The following is a 20,476-nucleotide window of genomic DNA, read 5'->3' as shown; positions in this document are numbered from 1 at the left end:
TTTAGTAAAGTGGATACAGACATGCTATCAAACCATTAACTCACACCATATATAAATATAAATTCAAAGTTACTTTAAAATAAAATGTGAAACAATGAACTACTAAAAGAAGACAGAACAAAATTGTTCCAATGTTGTTTTGTGCAATTAAATAAAAATTAGTATATGAATGAGATGACCTACAAAATGGGAAATGAGTTTGCAAAATTGATTCTAGTAAGTGCTTAATCTACAGACCATTTATAAATAAGTCAATTCTCTAAAAAAGAAGACAAAGACTAAACCTTCAAGTCCAGCTCTTGGAATTCCCTAGTTGTGTGTTGTTCTATAGGTAGACTGAAGTACCACGAGCTCTGGTTCTCCATGTTAGCATGTCTACTGCTGTTGTCTCTGCTCCCTCACTGTGTAGACAGTGATGGTGACGTTTTATGGCAATAGCTTCTGACGTTCCTAGGAGACACAACCTCATAGCAAACTCTGATTCTCTTGCTCTTATAACATCTCTGAACCCTCTTCCACAATATCACTGAGTAAGGATCTTCCCCATGAATAACATATCAATATTTTATCGAATACCAAAAGTCAGCCCTGGAAACATGAATAAAAGTAACATTATACAGACTGAGCAGGTGTGTGTGTGTGTGTGTGTGTGTGTGTGTGTGTGTGTGTAATAGCAGCTAATGAAAAAGGGGTGAGGAATTTGAAAAAGAGCAAGAAGGGAAATATGGCTGGGTTTAGATAGAGGAAATGGAAGGGGAATCTTATGTAGCAATTATATTTAATATTTCTATAAATATATTTTAATATAAATGTAAATTATATTTTAACAACGTCACTTCTCAAAAAGCGACATACAAATGTCTATGGGTATATGAAAAATTCTCAGTGTTACTTGTCCTGGAAATGCAAATCGAATTCACAATGAGTTATTTCTTTACAATTGGTTACTGTGGAATAAATGAATGAGAAATGTAAAGATTAGGCATCTTTGTGATGCTACTGAAATAAAAATCAGAAATATTAGCCTAGGAGGAACAGCATGAAGATCTCTCAACATTTTTTAAATAAAGTTATGGAATAATTCAGCAGTGCTTATATTGGTATTGTTGAAAGAAAATTCACAGTAAACTCTAATGTATGCACAAGAACAAGTGAGCCAAAATTCCAGCATGGTTAGAATAGGAACTTGTAGTATCTCATTCCTACCTTAATACCTGTGGGACAGAGAGCTAATTTTCTTAGGGATGCAGACCCAGAGAGGCAACAAGAGGTGCACTGGCTAGACCTACAATGCTCCCAAGCACACACATATGTCACTAAGTGGGATCATGGCTGTGAACAAAGGTACACAAAGTTGAAAAGAAAAGTAGGAAGGGGAAATAGGAGGGGAGTGAAGGGGAGACAGATTAGAGCAAAACATAGTATATGCACGTGTGGCAGAGTTAATGTGAAAATGGCCATGTTACTTAAAATGAACTATATATGAAATGCAAGTCGCATCAAAGTTCCAATAATAGCCTTCAAAGAAATAGAAAAAAATATCTTAAATTTCCTATGGAAGCATAAGGAACCTAAAGGGCCAATGCAATGTTTAGTAAGAATAATAATGCTGGAGCTATTCCAAGTTTGATTTCATGTCAAACTATAGAATAAAAAATGTGATCATTACACAGAACCAGGTAGGTATACCACTGGACTACAATAAAAAGCACAGACATGAACCCATGCAGCTAGTACTGCCTACATTTTTTGAAAGCTAAGGTATAAAAACATACAGTGAATAAATAGCTGTCTCTTTAGGGAGCTAAAAATGTAAACATCCATGTTTTGAAGAATGAAGCTAAGTCCTTACCTTTCTTTTGCAACATAAACCTTGTTTCCAAATGGATTAAAGATATGGTGCATTACCTGTAACTAGAAGATCACTTCCTGTTGTGTGACACTATCCTGAGGAAAGGAGAACCAATGTCTATTTATCTCAGACAGGATACCAGTAACAAACCAAAGCAGGAATAACACCAAAGTCTAATCTTGTTAACCAGTGAGTGTTTATGGGGTTACTTAACAGGTATGTGGGCAAGATGTGACTCACAGGAGTGGGAAATCACTCAAAGACAATTACAAATTCAAGCTGGAAACCTTGAGCACGCTGCATCACTCCACAGACAAGCAACTCACTGGGTTGGAGAGTTTTTCCCAAGCAATTCAATTGGTCTGAACCTCTTCAAGGCAGCTTGACTCTTCTGGGAGAATCTCCCTCAGCAGTCCTAACTGATTATATCAGCTTAAAGAGGCAGGGTCCAGTGAATATGCTCAGTTTCAGGGACTTTCCAGAGTTACTGAGTTGTTTACTTCCTCATACAGAACGGAATGCTTCACCTGCCTTTAGAACATCCTGTGTTTTAATGAGATTCTATCCAAAGGAAATAATTATACACATAAGTAAATATTACAGCACTTAGCAAAGAAATGAGGCCATGACTATGAAAGAGAACAAGGAGGGTCACATGAAATAGTCGAGAAAGAGGTAAGAGAAAGAGAAAGGAAATAATCATAATCTCAGAAAAATATTTTTAAATGCTAACTTGCTTAAAAGTAAATAGCTGGTGCTCTCTTGAAAATCAGAAAAGCAGGTCTGTGATGGTTCAGGAATCCCAAATCATTAAGGTGTAAAGAAGCTTAGATGATTTCTAGATTTATTGAAAATATATCTAAATACAAGTTGCAAACTATTACATAATGCACAAGTGCTAAGCAAACATGACATATCTTTAAGATGTTGAAAGTTATTATTAAATTTGAGCTATGAAAATTAGAAAAGACCCTAGTATGACTGCATTTGCTATCAAGGTCTTGGCTTTTCTGCATTCACTCTGAGTAAAAACTTTAAAAATTGAATTTGATTTAACTGTGCTATAGAAATTGTCGTAAGCTAATGACAGACTGGACTGTTACCTCCAGCTGTTACTGCCTCTGCCTGCTTTCCGTCTCACCCTCGTAGGTTTGTTGTCTCTGTTTTCTGAAATCTTTACCTTGCATCCTTTTGCTTTCAGTCTGACTCTTGTTCATGTCTACTTTGCAGTCAACCATTCGGTCTCCTACCATTCATAACTCACCAATTTTATAATCTTCGTTGTTTCTTAATCCGAAAATTGATTAGCATAACATCATTTAATATTGTACTTTACTGAGTTCCTCTATTTGACTTCATTAAAAATAAACTATTGTCTCGGTGATTTATTTGTGTTTTTTATTTCACTCTTTAGGAGAGGCACTCAGCAATTTACTATTCCTGGGTCTTCTGTTAATTTTCAGGTGACTACTTTACACTGCTTCAATTTTTCATGCGAGACTACCAGCAGTCTGCATATGATATCTAAAATTCAAAGTTCATTTGTAATTCAGTGTATTAAATACATTGATGTATCTATGTCTTCTATTTACTCTAATATTGTAGACATTTTCCACTACTGTTCACAAGCACTACTCTAAAAGTACTTAATATCAGCTTCAGTTATATTTTATAGTTATATTTTGAGAAAGCCTACTGAAAGGGATATGTCTGTTGATAGCCAGTAATATAGTCTCCTCTTTTGCCTTTGAAAAGTTAGGCATCTTCATTTATTATCACAAAGGGAAATGGATTGTTTTAAGAAGCAGAGAAAAATGCATAAGCATTGTGTATTTTCTCTAGCTGAATTAATAATATAGTTGTGTGTGGAAAACAAACTAAATTTCATCCACATGATTAATAATGTTTACATGTCTACCAATTTGGAAACAGTTTGGCTAATTGAGAATAAGAAAATTCTCTATCTCACACACATACATATACACATACACACACAAATCTTGCAGAAACTATTGATGATAAAATTATAAAGATATGGTGGAGGCTATGTTACGTATTTTGATGTACTACATATAATAATGTTTTCATTAGATTCCAACTTCAGCTTAATTTTTGCTTGCTGTAATTAATTTCATTATTATAGGTCCTTCAGATTTTTCCTAAATATTTTTCTTGAGCTGACAGTTTCAAATTGTATTTTTCAAGGAACTTAATTTATTTTCAGTTTCTGAGATTCTTTAGCACAGTATTCATATTTTCTTTTTGTTACTTATTTGTTTTTTTTTTTTTTTGTATCTCTAGCAACCTAATGGGCTTCATTCTTGTTACTAACTCTATGTGTGGCATTACAATCTCTCTCTCTTTCTCTCTTATATGTCTCTATCTGTCACCTCTATCTCATTTTGGAATTTCTCAGTTTTATCAAAATAATGATTGTATACTCATTGTATTTTTGCTACATTAAGGTATTAGTTCTTTACTGTATTTTACTCAGGTTCATTTGGACAATCTAAAAAAAAAAAAACTCTTGTAATGTGTTCTTGTTTTCCAAATACATGCTACTAAAGGCATCAGATTCTGGGAAGCAAGAGTTACATAAAGTTAGAAACTGCCTGACAGGTGTATTTAGAATCAAACTTGCGTCCTCTGCAAGAGCAGTATATGCTTTTAACCTTTGAGTCATCTCTCCAGTTCATGTGCCTTTAAAATATTTTTTATTAATTCCTTGATAATGTAATTTATTATATTTTGATTGTATTCTCCTTCCTCATCTTTTACATCCACCTTTAATTCCATACTCACTTAAGTTAGTTTTATTTTTTAAAAAAAAATAAAGTCCTATTAGTGATTCCTAAATATTCTTGTGAGAGTGGTTAATTGATCTATCAGGTACCACATGTTAAAAAATAACAAATAACAACAATTACACTAGTTAGTTGTTACCAGCTGTTAGAAGTTACCAGTAACTTCTCAGCTAGAGGTGGGATTTCAGGACTTCACCTTAAGTTTCAACTGGTCTTTCACAAATTGTAACACTATCTGTAAGTGTATGTGTGTAAATGCTCTGTTTTGTCTGAAAAGCATTAGTTCCTTATGGACATTCACCACCTCTTCTTCCACAATAATCTCTGATTCTTAAGAAGAAATCTGATATGGATGTCCCATTTAGTGATGAGAACTCCACTGTCCCCTATTCTGTGCACTTTAACCATTGTGGTTCTCTGTGGTACTGGCCATCTGCTACAAAATGAAGTTTTTCTGATGAGGTTTGACATACACAATACTGAATATTATATTGCATGCTTTCTCCTTCTTGCTTGTATTGTTCTATGTTTTTATTGCATTCCTCAGATAAATCCTACTTGGTACTATCATTTTTATGTACACCTAATTGTGTTTCCCAATGTTGTTAGATTATACATATTCATCATAGCTATTGGCTTACCCTTTTAATTTTCACCACAGAAGTGCTTCTGGGAGCAGAGATTCTAAAGGAAAGATACAGGCACATTGTTAGTAAGGGATTCTGGTTTTGTTTCAGTAGATGAAAAGAATATATTACATGAATGATCAAGAACTTCTGATTCTCCTTCTTCTACCTCCTAAGTGCTTGAATTAAAGTGTTGTGCCATCATGACATGTTGATTTGGTGCTGGAAATCAAACTCAGTGCTTTGTAAAATAAAAGCAAGCATTTTACTACCTGACTGAATCCCTAGTGTGGCACACGGAAATGTTGAGTTCATGGGTGACTGGTTGTATTCTCTTGATTTTTGCTTCACACGTTGAAATTGTAAACAGAGAACTTTTTCCACTCCAGTTCCTGAGTAGTCATGTAGGTGACAGTCAAATACTGTCTCTGAGTTCGTTTGTCAGTGATTCATGGTGCTGATCTGATAGCACACAATAAAATAAGATTTAAACCTACCTGGACCATCTCCTGATCTTCTTCTTTGCATTAGTACACTATTTATTCACTCCCTAAAAGAAGTAAGATCTCATCAAGTAACAGGAATTGGGTCCCACACTATTGACTGTTATAATAAGGAACATGATGCATATTTTCCATCAGTATTTTCCTTATGCTCTGTTTCTGCATATTTCTAGAAGATGATGGTCAATAATTAAATGCAAAATATTTGTATTAAGTCATTGTTAAGAATGGGCATGTTTGTAATAGCCAGAACCTGGAAACAACCTAGATGTCCTTCAATTGAAGAATGGATGAAGAAAGTATGGAATATATACATATTAGAGTACTACTCAGCAGTAAAAAAAAAGACTTCTTGAAGTTTGCAGGCAAATGGATGGAAATAGAAAACACTATCCTGAGTGAGGTAAGCCAGACCCAAAAAGAGGAACATGGGATGTACTCACTCATATTTAGTTTCTAGCCATAAATAAAGGACATTGAGCCTATAATTCAGGTTCTTTGAGAAGCTAAATAAGAAGGAGAACCCAAAGAAAATCATATAGACTTCCTCCTGAATATTAACCTTCATCAGGCGATGAAAGGAGACAGAGACAGAGACCCACATTGGAGCACCTGACTGAAATCTCAAGGTCCAAATCAGAAGCAGAAGGAGAGAGAGCACAAGCAAGGAACTCAGGACCGCTAGGGGTGCACCCATACACTGAGACAATGGGGATGTTCTATCAGGAACTCACCAAGGCCAACTGGCCTGGGTCTGAAAAAGCCCGGGTTAAAACCGGTCTCGCTGAACATAGTGGACAATGAGGATTACTGAGACCTCAAGAACAATGGCAATGGGTTTTTGATCCTACTGTACCTATTGGTTTCGTGGGAGCCTAGGCAGTTTCGTGGATGCTCACCTTACTAGACCTGGATGGAGGTGGGTGGCCCTTGGACTTCCCACAGGGCAGGGAACCCTGACTGCTCTTAGGGCTGCCGAGGGAGGGAGACTTGATTGGGGGAGGGGGAGGGAAAGGGGAGGCGGCGGTGGGGAAGAGACAGAAATCTTTAATAAATAAATAAAAAAAAAAGAATGGGCATATGAATACCAGAGTGAACAAAATGAGCATAGGTTTAACATATCAGTAAGTGAGCTGGTGAAATGGCTCAGTGAGTGAAAACACCTGAGTACCATCCCAAGAATCCATGCAAAGGTGGAATAAGAGAATTGGCTCCATACAGTTCGTGTCTGACCTCCACACATATGTGTGGCATGCATGCCTCCCAGACACATCATCCACACACTAATAATAAACAAATTTTAAAATACATACCAATGAGTAAAAAGCAGTGGTTTGGTAGATCTCCAACTACCACTTTATTCTATGTTTTATGCCTTTACTTTTAGATGTTCTTTATTCTTGCCAGGGAGAATATAAAGGTATCACAGAATCACCCCTTGTTCTATTTGTGGTTTTATGTCCTTATTTTTTTGAAGTAAAATTGTGTGCATTATAAATGTTACACCGTTCTTGTGGACTCTTCTTTCCCATTTCCCCAAATATGTTTACAATTTCATTATATTTTATGATTTTTAAATAAACCCTGGACAGATTCTAATTCTTCTCTCCTCTACTTAAGGTTTTAAATTACATATTTTGGAATGTAAGTTCAGGCATTTTTAAAAATTATAGTAGCTACTACTTTTATAATATCACCAGTTACCTCAGGCACACATTTGAGCACAATTAGTCAATTTTGTGACTGAGGACTCCTTGTTCCCACATCGTCCTTTCTTTCTCAATCTCTGTTAACTATATGCATGCTGATATATCTGCCATATTCAACTTCCTGAAGCAAAGCTCTGCTTCTAACACTATCTTAATTTCCTACCTATTTCTTTCCCCCATAGCTTTACTCTTGATATTTTAAAGGCATACTGTAGTTAGCAATAGTTGAGGAAATCAACGTTCTTGTACATATGTTCATGTGGAAGAACATGCAATAGCACATTGTTTATTGTTTATCTCAATCCCTTGAGTCATCATGCTCTGCAAAGGAAGAAATAAGAAGACATGCATACAGAAATATTTTATAAAATTATATCAAAGTATTATTTTTGTTAATTATCACAGTACCATCATTAAACCACAGGAAATGGACCACAATATTTAAGTAAAGGCTTTCTCTTAATTATCATGAATGATTGCTTTTCATTGTTTGAATACATTTTTAACGTCACCCTGTAATAAGAAGTCTTGGCTTTCCATAACTTTTCCCAATCTTTCTGCTTCACAATATTTCCTTAATCTACATCACAATATTTGAAGACTTTGTCCAGAAGTTTTCCCCAATCTAAATATTTAATATTATATTAATTATTAAATTTTTGGTGAAACCATATTATAAAATATGAAACTCTGTAGTTCTAGAATACATTAAAGCTGTTTAAAGCATTTCGTGAAGTTAATTGTATACAGCATTTATTTTTAGGATAGCTAGAATATTTTGTACCTTCAAATTACAACTCCAAGTACAATAACAAAATCTATTCATACTATCACTAAAATACTTGAATTTTATAGAAAGTACTGATCACTGACAAAGCAAGCAAAACTGAAACAAATACGCTGTTGTTGATTTTGCTTTATGTTTATTTTGTGCAGAGGCAAACATTATTTACAAAATAAATGAAAATCTTCTCCTTCCTTAACCTAAGGACATGAACACAAATTAGGAAATTCTGTAGCTGATGCTACCTTCTTTTTAATTACCGAGGTTGATTTCTCAGCATGCTCAAGCAGTTTTAACTACTTTCTGCTTCCCTTCACAGCCATTCTACCTTTGCTGGCTATCATTTTCCCTTTGATTTACACCCAATAGTGCAGAACCTTTCAGCAATGCTTATTCAAGTGTGTTTCACATTAACGATCTTAGCCTGCTGGAAATCCAATTACATATTCTAACATTTATCCCTGCTCTGTAACGGGGAGGCTTTGCATTAACCATGTGTCAACAGTGGCTTACTCCACGTTCAAGAGCAAACATAACTGAGATTGCTCTAAACAATATGGTGTTTGATTCTATTCTTAGTACAAAGCAAACAGACAAAATAATGAAATCATCATTATAGTCATAGTATAGTGAATCATTATCGATGCACAGGACTCTATTAAAAGTAAAATACCAAGTGCTGGAGAAATGGTTCAGCAGTTAAAAACACTGACTACACTCCCAAAGGATCCAGGTTAAATTTCTAACACCCATATTGCAATTTAAAACTGTCTTCGACTCCAGTTTCAGATTATCTGAAACCTCATACAAACATACATACAGGTGAAACATCAATGCATATAAACTAAAAAAAAATTCTAAAGTGAAATACCATTTTACTTGCTAGACCACCTTAGCCTCCTTATTCCCCAGGGAAGAGTGAGTATGCTATCCGCCTATTCTGCAGTCCCACAATGCACAACATTGCAGAACAGACTGAATAGGTAGTCAGCATAGGAACTCAGTTTATTATTGTGAGCATCAGCTTTTATAGGTTAAGTAACATCCTATGATGTGGTGGTCCCTCCAGCAAATGAAAAACAGCCAAGCCCTCCCTTTAGCTGGAGGGAGGGTCTACCTAGATTTTGCTGTCTCTTCCTCAATAGCTTTGAGACTCACTCAAACTCAAGCCATGCTTTTCTCTGTCCAACAGTCCTCGAGATACAGGCCCTGAACTTGAGCCAGGCTTTTCTCTGTCCTACAGGCCTCCAGGTATAGGCCCTGAGATACTTTTGGCCCAACATGTTCCCCCGGTCCTTGTAAAGTGGGTGTTGGAGATACTGTTGGCAAGTCTTACATGTATGAACAATTCTCTTTAATTTTGTTGGAGGAATCTGGGGGTATAGGCATTTGAGTCCTCTTTAGTTGACATGAGTTAAGTCATGCATTTAAGTAGCATTGTGTATGGGCAGAGTTGAGACCTCTATGAGACAGGCCCCTGAAGCTGCAGCATCCACAGCAACATTCCCTTGGGAAATAAGGCCAGGGAGGTTTTGGTGCCTCTGAGGTGTTGAATATTTATGGATTTTTATCTGTCTTCTAAGAGTGATCAGAGTTGTATCATCAAGGCAGAAATAGAACTAGCATCCAATCTGGTATAGGCAGAGGGTAAGTGTGGGTAGGTTCACCTCATAAGAGCTGTCTGAGTAGAGGTTGCAGGGTACTGGGACCTCTTGTAGGGCAATATATATGGCCATCATTGGTAATTTTTGTCTTGGTCCCCTCTGCAGGGAAAACTAAAAAGGCAGCCCATTCTTCCTTCCATCTGTATGAACGGAATGCTTGGGTCAGGGCCTACAAGAAAAGACTAAGGGGACTCTCCCGTGTACTTTCTGATATAGTTTCACTAACCAGGACTCCCCAAAGTAGGTGTCCAGGGCCCCAGAAATCCCTCCAGGGTGAGGCTCAATCAAGAACAATGTGTGGCCGCACATTCTAAATCCTTAATTTTGAATGGAATTATTAACTTAGAGGGATCTTTTCCATAATGTTTGAGGAACGTGTTCCTGATTTTTATCATCATATCAGCTATTTGATCAACCAGAGAGTACACTCTGGGAGTGCCTCCTAGGGTGGTATGTACCCATTCTAATGGTTGTGACTGCTGAATAATGGCAGCCAGCATGGTCTTTTTCCCTAATATTACCAGCCTTCGACTGGAATGTTAGGATTATATCTCACCAAACAAGCCTGATGGAGCTCGTTGACAAATTCATTGAGTGCCTGTTGATCCTCAGGGGGCAAGGAAATGATCTTATAAGGTTGTATCTCTTTTAGGAGATCATATAACACATCTCGTCTCCCAGTCTCTACAGGCAAACAAGGCTTTACCAAGTTCATTTCCCCCAGTATCTTTTGTATCTCTCATCAGGTTGAGAGAAGTTAACTGTAGGAATGGAAAAGGCAAACTTTTCTCAATCCTCCTCATGAAGAGGAAATGAGAAGAAGCAGTTCTTTAGATCAATTACAGTGAGGTGAAACTGGGAGGGGATTGCTGGAACTTGAGGAGAACCCCTTAAAAGGGCTCCTATTACATCAATACTAACATTGATTGCTTGTAAGTCCTGGAGCATTCTCATAGTCCCATTAGGCTTAATATCACAAACATAGTGATGTTTCAGGGTCTCTTTAGGGCTTTATCTGTCCTTCTTTAAGCAGATTTCTGTCAGCATCTTAAGTTTAAGTTCAGGTAATGGCCACTGGTCTACTCATACCAGCTTACCAGGTGCCCACCTAATGGGGGGGGGGGGGTCTAGGGGCAGTGGCCTCTACTTTTAGGAATGAATATCCACGTGTTAGGGTCTGGATTTATCATCATAAAAATTTTATCATTATAAAACTCAGTTTTATCATCATAAAAGGCTAGGTGGTGAGTGGTAATAACAGCATCCCTTTAGTACTATTAGGATACCTAATAGGAAACCGTTACCTATTAGGTAAAGAAGATGTTTATAGATTATGTAAATATATCAGAAGGATACATACATGTATTTATTCTTTTTTTCTTTTTTCAAGTTCTGCGTCTTAAAACTCACTGTGTAGACCAGGCTGGCCTCAAATTCAGAGCTCTGCTTGCCTCTGCCTCCCAAGCAAATTCAGAGCTCTGCTTGCCTCTGCCTCCCAAGAGCTGTGATTAAAGTCATGCACCACCACTGCCTGGGTGATTCACAGATATTAACCATGACTGCTTAAGAAAATCTGTTAACATGTTTAGTAATGAAAAATTAATTTTAAAAATGACATTGGAATTGTCATTTAAAAAGATAATTCAAAGATATAGAAGAAATTAAGTGGGGTTATGAAAAACGGATTGTAGAATAGCCTCAAACGCTCAATATTTTCCAGCCTCTGAATGCTGGATTTTCAGGTGTTTGCAATATGCTTGCCATATTTATCTGTGGTGATTTATTTTCTAAAAGTATATCTTGATCTAAATTTGCTAGAACAAACTGTAATCCTAATCCTTATGCTACCATTACTCAGCCTGTTTAACCTGCCTTTGAGAGAACACTGTAATGAACCTTACCTGCCTTAGATTTTTCATGCGATCAGCTTATAAGCTAAATTAAATTCATATCTTTAATCTTCAATTATGTACTTTTCTGTGCTCCTAACCTGGGGTAATATACATTATATATGAGTGTGTTTTTTTAAATCATTTGTTGAAATGAGCTAACAGGTCAAATTACCTTAAAAACAGATGCCGCATAAATGTTGGAAGTAGCATATAGGTTGATAATGTTTGAAGTTTTCAATACTGTTTTTAGTCAGTGTTATTAAAGTAACTTTTTCCTTTGTAACATTCAAAGGTTTCTTAAGTATTCTTTACTTCTTTCCCACACAGTGTTTCTATACTCTTCAACAAATAAATTCCTTTGTTAAGAAGAGGCAAGACAGAAGCCAGTTTTTAATCACAGCACTCAAGAGGCAGAGACAGGCAGACTTCTGTGATTTCAAAGCCAGCCTAATCTACAGAGCTAGTTACAGAACAGTTAGGGCTGTTACAAAGAGCAACCCTGTCTTGAAAAAGAATAAAGAACCTGTATGACAAATATCACACCCACACACATCAGGCACACACAAAAGCACAGTTCAACACACAGGCAATAGGGAGGGAGTGATAGACACATACAAAAGACAGATTCCAAACAGGCATTAAAGTTATAAGTTTCAGTCATCCCAGTCAAACAGAAGACTTAGGAGATGTGAGTTCAAATTTGGACTCACTCTTAGTCAAATCAACCCAAGTGGAAGTAACATTTTTAAAATTCCTTAATGAAACACGAACACATTTATATCAAACAAAAAAAAAATCACACTGTAATGCAGAATGGAGAAAATTTGGAGATATTGTTCTAAATTAAATAGGCCAATCACATAGGACAAACATTACATAATTTCTATAATCCATCTAAAGTAGAAGAATCCACAAAAGAAATTAGAAGAAGGATGCTCAGAGACCTGCGCAGGAAATAAAAGATTGCTACATAAAGTTTATAGAATTTCAACTACACAAAATGTCCAGCTTACATAGATATGCTGTAACAACTTACCCCTAGATAACAACTCTGTATACAAAACTCTAAGAGAACTTGTATTACACTTTATGTATCATTTGTTTTGTATAAAGAAAATACTCCTAAAGCGAAAGTGATTTAATTATAGTATTCTGAATTATTTTTATGCAAACTTTCATATCCATATTATTTTCAAATCACAACTCATAGGTACCTTTATATTTATAAAGATTAGAAATAATTCTAGGTACATTTTTGCAGTTCATTTCTTTTCAGTAACTATATAAGACTGCTAGGAAATAGAAGAGTCTTTCAAGCTTTAATAACCTCCCAAGTAATGTTAAATTGGTAGCTATTAAACAGGGAACTGTGTAATCAAAAGAGAATGGGATTCTGCCTTGTGAGGAATACAAAATAGCTCTCCAGGTGGAAGAGAACTAAAAAGTTACATAACCTTGAAAGTTCATTATGAAGAATAAATTCTTTCCTCTCTTCCTTCTCTTGCTCCTCCTCTTCTTCCTCTTCCTTTTAATCTCTTCATCCATATTTTTCTCCAATTTCCTTTTCTCTTTTTTTTTTTCAGGAGCAATGCATTTTTCTAATCAGGGAAATGTTAATTCTCAAACATGCACACAATTTTCTTACACACCTTAAGTTAAGGAATTCCAACAAAGAAAAGTAAATAGAGCTGTAAATAACTTTCCTATGGTCATAAAAACAAGACTGAAGTTGTTGTCCACTTACAGTAGTTTTAATATAATTCATAATTTCACTGATATGTTTTCCAAAGAGAACACTGCATACATAATTTAAATATATTATTTCTATTTGCATTGTGCATGTTTAAGGTGTTGATATGTTTCTAGATTAAACTAAAGTTTTATGGCATGCATTTTTGGTGGTTTCTGTACACTTTAATGATTTTGTTTGTCCCAAGACAATCTTACAATGTAACATGAACTCGATTTGAATTCATAGAATTCATAGTAATCCTTTTGCTTCTGTACCCTGAGAACTAGGGTTATAGGTTTTGGCTACTATGTCCAGCTCAGATATGAGTTTTGAAATCTTAGGTATTTTATGTGTGATTAATATATTTTTATATAAAAAGAATTCTAAATTACTAATGACAGAAGAATGAAAGTATTAAAAACATTTGTATATGTTGCAAATATAATTGCATAATTTTGAAATATAATTTGTTATATGTATTTATAAGAGTTGTATGGTTTAAAACTTCTCCACTTAACAATAATACATTTTTTAAACTTTTAAGTTTTTAATTTATTTATTTATTTATTTAACATTTCTGTCTCTTCCCCACCGCCGCCTCCCCTTTCCCTCCCCCCCCCCCAACCAAGTCCCCCTCCCTCGTCAGCCCAAAAAGCAATCAGGGTTCTACTTTTAAGTTTTTAAATTACAACTCGAAACAAAAGACAAATCTTAGAAAATCTGGGGAGAATGAAACTTTTAGTTTATAAGAGAAAGGCTCATAGACCTTAGAAGCACAAAAATTCCTAAAGTGCAATAATTTTCCTTCATGATATGTGCAATTTTCTATAATGACTTAATTCTTATGTACCAGCTTACTGTTTTTACTACTGGATCCTCTTGAGAACATATCTCAAGTTAAAGCATTTTTAAGAATGTTAAAATACAAGAACCTCAGCAGTGTTGTTATACTGAGTATAAATAATTTAAGTGAAGGCAGCTCACAGTAAATTGGTGTCTAAAAGAGGCCAATTTGCCATAAAATAGATTTTAAAGTTATTAACAAAGACAGAAAAAATAAACTTTCAAAGCAATCACAATGGAAAATATATGGCTGATTCATCATTCCTCTTATTATTTGTTAGATTATGTTTTCTAAATACCTCGAATTTCTACTAATGACAGCAAACATAAATATTTATTCATCTTAGGACAACTTACAAATTAACTTGGGTGTCATTTTGCTAGCCAATCTTAAGAAATAATCAGCATAAATGTTATCAGAAGCCAGTGTTCCTTAAAGACTTGCAGAAAAATGAGACTATTTGAAATGATTTTGTTTTTATTGCTGTGTTTATAGATTAAAGTATTGTTATCATCACTATGCAGATATTAGATTATTAATATTCATAATGTTTTTCTTTTAACTTTTTATAATAAAATATGACCCAGTGTTCCATGATTTTCACTACTGACTCCTCTTGGGAATATATCTGAAGTCAAAGGCAATTTCAAAGAAACTGTTTAAAAAAATATAAGCACTTCAGTATCATCATAATAGGAAATTTAAATGATGTAGGAAACGATGACATACTAAATTTATAAATAGCAATATTATAAAAGCCACAGACAAATGAATTTAGAAGGTATTGCTCTTATATCATTAAAAATATAATTATGTGTCTTCATAACTGAAATTCTATTGATTTAAGGACATTACGATTATTGTGGAAGAAATAAAATCTAATTCAATTAATAGCTAGAATATGTTTCATTCATCTTTTAGAAAACTAATAATGAAAACTTTTACATCATTTTGGTACAAAATTTTTTCTATCTTAAAGTACAAAATAAAAAAGCATATTTCTATTTAATATTATCTAGTGTTCTCAATTAATAAAATATGTAACCATAGTATTAGAGAAAACAAGCTTATCAGAAATTATGGTGCTACACAATTTAGGAGGACTAGAGAAATGTTTATTAAACTTCTTTTTTAAATTAACTGGGCATGATGGTAGAATCCCAACATACACAATGAGGCAGGCAGTCCAGGAACTCAATGCCATCCTTGGCTACATATGGCAGTGGAGCCAATTGTAGACAATGCAAGGCCCCATCAAAACAAACAAACAAACAACAAACAAGTTTGCCACAGTTAGAGTTAGTGCCACAATTATCAAGACCCACTGTGAAATGACCACATATAGTCCTTGTTTAAAATACATAGAAAAATTCGCCATCAAACATATGAAATATTTTTTTTTTTCTATTCTTTGGTTGATTTCTCATGCTATTTGATTCCCCACTGTCATTCTAAGTAAATAAACACTGAATGATAAAACCTTAAGATACATGTTGACATTTGTCTTTTATTATTCAAAATGATGATTTAAAATGAAAATATTAGAGCTTAAGCAGGATAAATAGAAATCACTAAAGCTATGCAATGTATGATACAATTCCTTTTAAAGATGGTAATCAAAAATTGTGGGAGGCCATTTTTTAGGGTGGGCACTTACACTAGGCACCAGTAGACTAGAACCTTCACATGTACTATATTTGCTGATAAAACTAAAATTTTTAAAAAGTCTTGAATCTAAAGGATTATTGAAAGAAAACAAAGCAAAAAAANAAAAAAAAAAAAAAAAAAAAAAAAAAAAAAAAAAAAAAAAAAAAAAAAAAAAAAAAAAAAAAAAAAAAACAAGTGACTCTGGTCTACTGGAGTCAGCAGAGTGAAGAATTTCTAATTCTTAAACATTCACAAAACAACAAAAAAGGAAGGGAGAGGGAAACCAAGGTAACCTAGTATTTGCTGTCATTTTTCCATTGTGTTTCTTGTGTACACCTAATCCCATAGTTTTTCACTTTACTTAATAGTAGAAAGCTTCTTGAATGTTTTGACTGCTCATATGTATGTTCCACAATTTTACGACTTACATACAAAGCACATTCAACAATAAAATCAATAAGAATTTAAAACTTGATGACTACAGAGCATCAAATCAAGTTAAAGGACTTCTTATCATTGTATCTGTGTGCCTACATAGGTGTCATATCAGTCAACCTGAGTAATAGAGTAGACTGGGTAGAGATGAGGGAGGGAGGAGAAACTGTGATGGGACTAGGAAAATATAAATAAATACAGTTTTAAAAGATAAGGAAAAATTCAAAGTTTTAAATAAAAATAACATTCTTAAGATAAATATGTGTACATTAATTATGCAAAATTGATCTAGTAAGAATATTGACTATGCAGGTAATGAAGATAGGATTTTGTACTTCTGACATTCATTTTGATCTCAGCATTATGTTGTAGTTTTATGTATACTGGGACATGCACTGCATTTGTTGCTGTTTTTACAATATATTTAAATATTTTTTGTAGATAGTAATTTTTTATTTTTTTTAATTCAGCATTATGTTGTAGTTTTATGGGTTTTGGTAAATGCATTGTGTTTACAATTATATTACATTTATGTATTTTCTATAAATAGTAATTCATATGTTTTTAAATTCACTTCTACTACACTATTTAAAACTTCTCTTCTAGTTACCCACGGTTTGAAAGGAATGGTTTTAAAAGCTTCTGTTTGTATCCTCAAAGTTAACACAGTCAATAGACAATCTTAAAACTGACTAATAAGAATCAAATAGAATTCTATCAGACCATTGGTATTCAGGTTAATTTTAGAATTTCCATTATATTTATGAGTCATATCCACCCACATAATATTGAATCTGTAATTGTTAGTGATCAAATTATGACCACTTCTAATAGTCTCAAGATCAGAGCCAAAATAGAAGGAACAAAGGTTCTAACTCAGTTCTAGCTTCCCTGTTATATGGGAGAGTTCTTGATAGGCAGAAACTAATTCCCATAAAATTCTAGCAGTGCTTAACTTGAGGAAACCAAATGAGTTTTTCTAAGGTTTGGGAATGAGTGTATACTAAATGCCAAATTAATTAAATAAGTAATCATCCTATTTCAGAAGCTGAAACATTGTTGCAAAGGATTTTTTTCCATTTTTTTGTATAAATGTACCAGTTTATACTCATGGCAAAAATCTACAGTGGTCCTTGCATCACTCCATTTTAGTTAATACCTGCTACTTTGGAAAAAAAAATAATAGGACATACTGTGTTCCAATCTGTCTTTCTAGGATTAATTCATTTTTATTCCGTATAGATATTTGAAACACTTCCCATCTGTTGAAATGACTCATTAGTGTTTTGACCGGTTCAAAAAAATGTTGGTATGATGTTTAGTTATTAGATTTATTCTTTCTCGTGTGAATTAGCAAATATTTATTTCCCTCTATGCATGCATGTGCTTGCGTGTTTTTATTTGAGACTTTTTTTGCTATTGTTTTCTCCTCCAATTTTTATTTTAGCCATTTCTGTGCACATATCAAGAAATGACTTTGCAACTGTATTTCAAACAAAAAATTGGAACAAGGTCACAAAATGTTTCATTACAGGGAAACAAGAGGAATGAGCTAACAGGCATCCAGGTCATTCTGACCCACTGTGGCAGGTTTCTGTACTTTGAAGTGAAAAAAAAAAAAAAAAGTAAATAGCCTCAGAGAAAGTTTCTGCCTTCTGCTATTAATATGGGGAATGTAAATCTAAGTGACTGCCCTAATCCACATTGTGTGTTGTTATTGTCAACTAATGCAACCTGAAGAACAGACTTGATCTCACCAGTTTGTTGATTTTTAGCCATATCAATACAAGTATGGCCTCTTAAGATGCCATTTGGGAAAGCATTCATTCTAGATGGAGGGAATACATCCCTGTGCCCACCTCATCCCTTCCCATCCTTTGTGATCATCCACATAGTGGTTTAATAAACTTTGAGTCTTATATGTGCTATCTCAGTTGTCTTGCTAGAATGATTTCACTATTTTCTAAAAGCAGTTAAGACCAAACTTGAGATATAAGACTCAGGTGGGAACTGATATTGACTTTCTGATAAATTAAGTTACCAAGAAGTAAATCTATAATTGCTATTTGAGAAGAAATGAACAGTTCTTCATAGTATGCAGCAATGATCTGTTGCGATTGATGCTCTTGAGTAATCCTTTGCAATAGTGGCTTGAAATAACAGAAGCAGTCAAAATAGATGATCGGCAAAGATTTAAGCAAAGTAAGGATGACTGGGAGGTGAATCTGGGAAAATTGTAGAGAAAATGTATAGACTGCAAGCTGCTATGCATAATAACAATATTTTTAAATCTTTAGACCTTTAAGTTCCAGAAGTTTTAAATATTCATCAACTTAAGTATTTATTCATTTTACAGCTTATTAAATTAGCTCTTGCTTATGCAGCTTTCCTTGAAATTCTTCATTACTCTTGCTTCTTGCTCTTGGTATGAAAACATTTACTGAACTGTAAGAAATGAATGCCTAAATCACCTATGCTTTGTGACGAAAACTGCAGAAGAAAACCTTATTCTTTTACAAAGAGAAAATACTGGTAATACATGTGGTTGGATAGCTCATGTTAAAAGACCCTTAATTGGACTCATCAAATATAGCCCAGAGTTATTATGTACTACCATTAGTTTAAAGATAAAGATGCTTATGTATCAGCTAAGAATTTTATGATTGGGTTGACTAAAACTGAACCTGTTGATTTTCCAAGAGACTAGCATAATTATCCCTGTGTTCCACAGATGAAGGCGATCATCATGTATTCTATAATTTTTTAATATTTAATGGACTCAGGAATATACATAGCTTTATTAATTTATGGAAATTTTCAAATTTTATTCTTGTTATCTACTTCTAAAATATTGAATACTACCATGACTCTCTTTCTCTGTACTAATAATATTCAAATGCTCCTCTTAATGTGATAGAGGTAAATATGCAAACTCCAGTTCTGTAAAGTTCTTTTTTTTTTACAGGTGTAACTTATTACTGAAATTTTCATGGGCATTATGTATTGGGTGCACATCCAGCACCTAGAGTATGCACTAATGCATCAAATGACTGTGGAATGAATATTTCAGCTTTATAAAATTCTCCATGATTTACAGAAGTTCCTGCCATTAGAGTGGTGTGCACCTACCGATCTCTCATCTTGCATTGTACCACTTATACAGCATCCTTAACTCAGTAATTCAAGTCTGATTGTGATGGTCAGAAGTGCTTGCAGTAAAATCTCTTCTTACATAATACATGATCCATAAATACTGATGAAGACTTACAATTTCCAGTAATTTAGTAAATGGCATGTTGTTTACATTTACATAAACTTATAGAGGTAAGTTTAATTTAAATTTACACACACACATATAAAAACAATTATATATTGCCTATGAATTTCTACAAGTCAAGAAATCTACTGTTTGCATGTCATATACTGACCATCTGTCATAATATCTGCCATATAATGGATATTTTAAAATTCAAAATGAACAGAACCAAATAAATATTATGTAAGAAAGTAACTGCAAAATTTATGAAATGGGAAGCGACAAACAATTAAAAAGAACCTTTATTTCCTTTGTATTTTAGGACTTATTTAGAATATAATATCAAATATGTGCTCATAAAATATGATGGTAACTTAAAATAGGCACCTTTAAATGCAAAGGCTATGAAACTAAATGTTTAAAAAATACTCAGAAACTCAATTCACTAACAAGAAATGGTCAATTCTGATTACTTTCACTCGTGTCTTCTTCATATTTTCTTTCTCATCTGAGAATATCTTTCTCATCTAACAATGTCATGAATTTATTACAGAATTAGCTTTGCCATTTTCTCCAAAACGTTTATTAAAATTGGCAATGCAAGAGAAATTAAAATGAGAATGGATAATGAAAGGCATTGATAAAAATATCACTAAAAATATAGGGAATTCATAATCATCCAGTCCTTGGATTTTGTCGGCTGGCAGACAATGAGGAAATCACTAAGT

The sequence above is a fragment of the Alexandromys fortis genome, unplaced genomic scaffold, assembly GCF_014885135.2.
Source record: "Alexandromys fortis isolate MF-2015 unplaced genomic scaffold, M_Fortis_MF-2015_v1.1 scaffold_58, whole genome shotgun sequence".
In the NCBI taxonomy this organism is placed as follows: domain Eukaryota; kingdom Metazoa; phylum Chordata; class Mammalia; order Rodentia; family Cricetidae; genus Alexandromys; species Alexandromys fortis.
The sequence above is the reverse complement of the archived record's forward strand: the minus strand, read 5'-3'. Positions refer to the sequence as shown.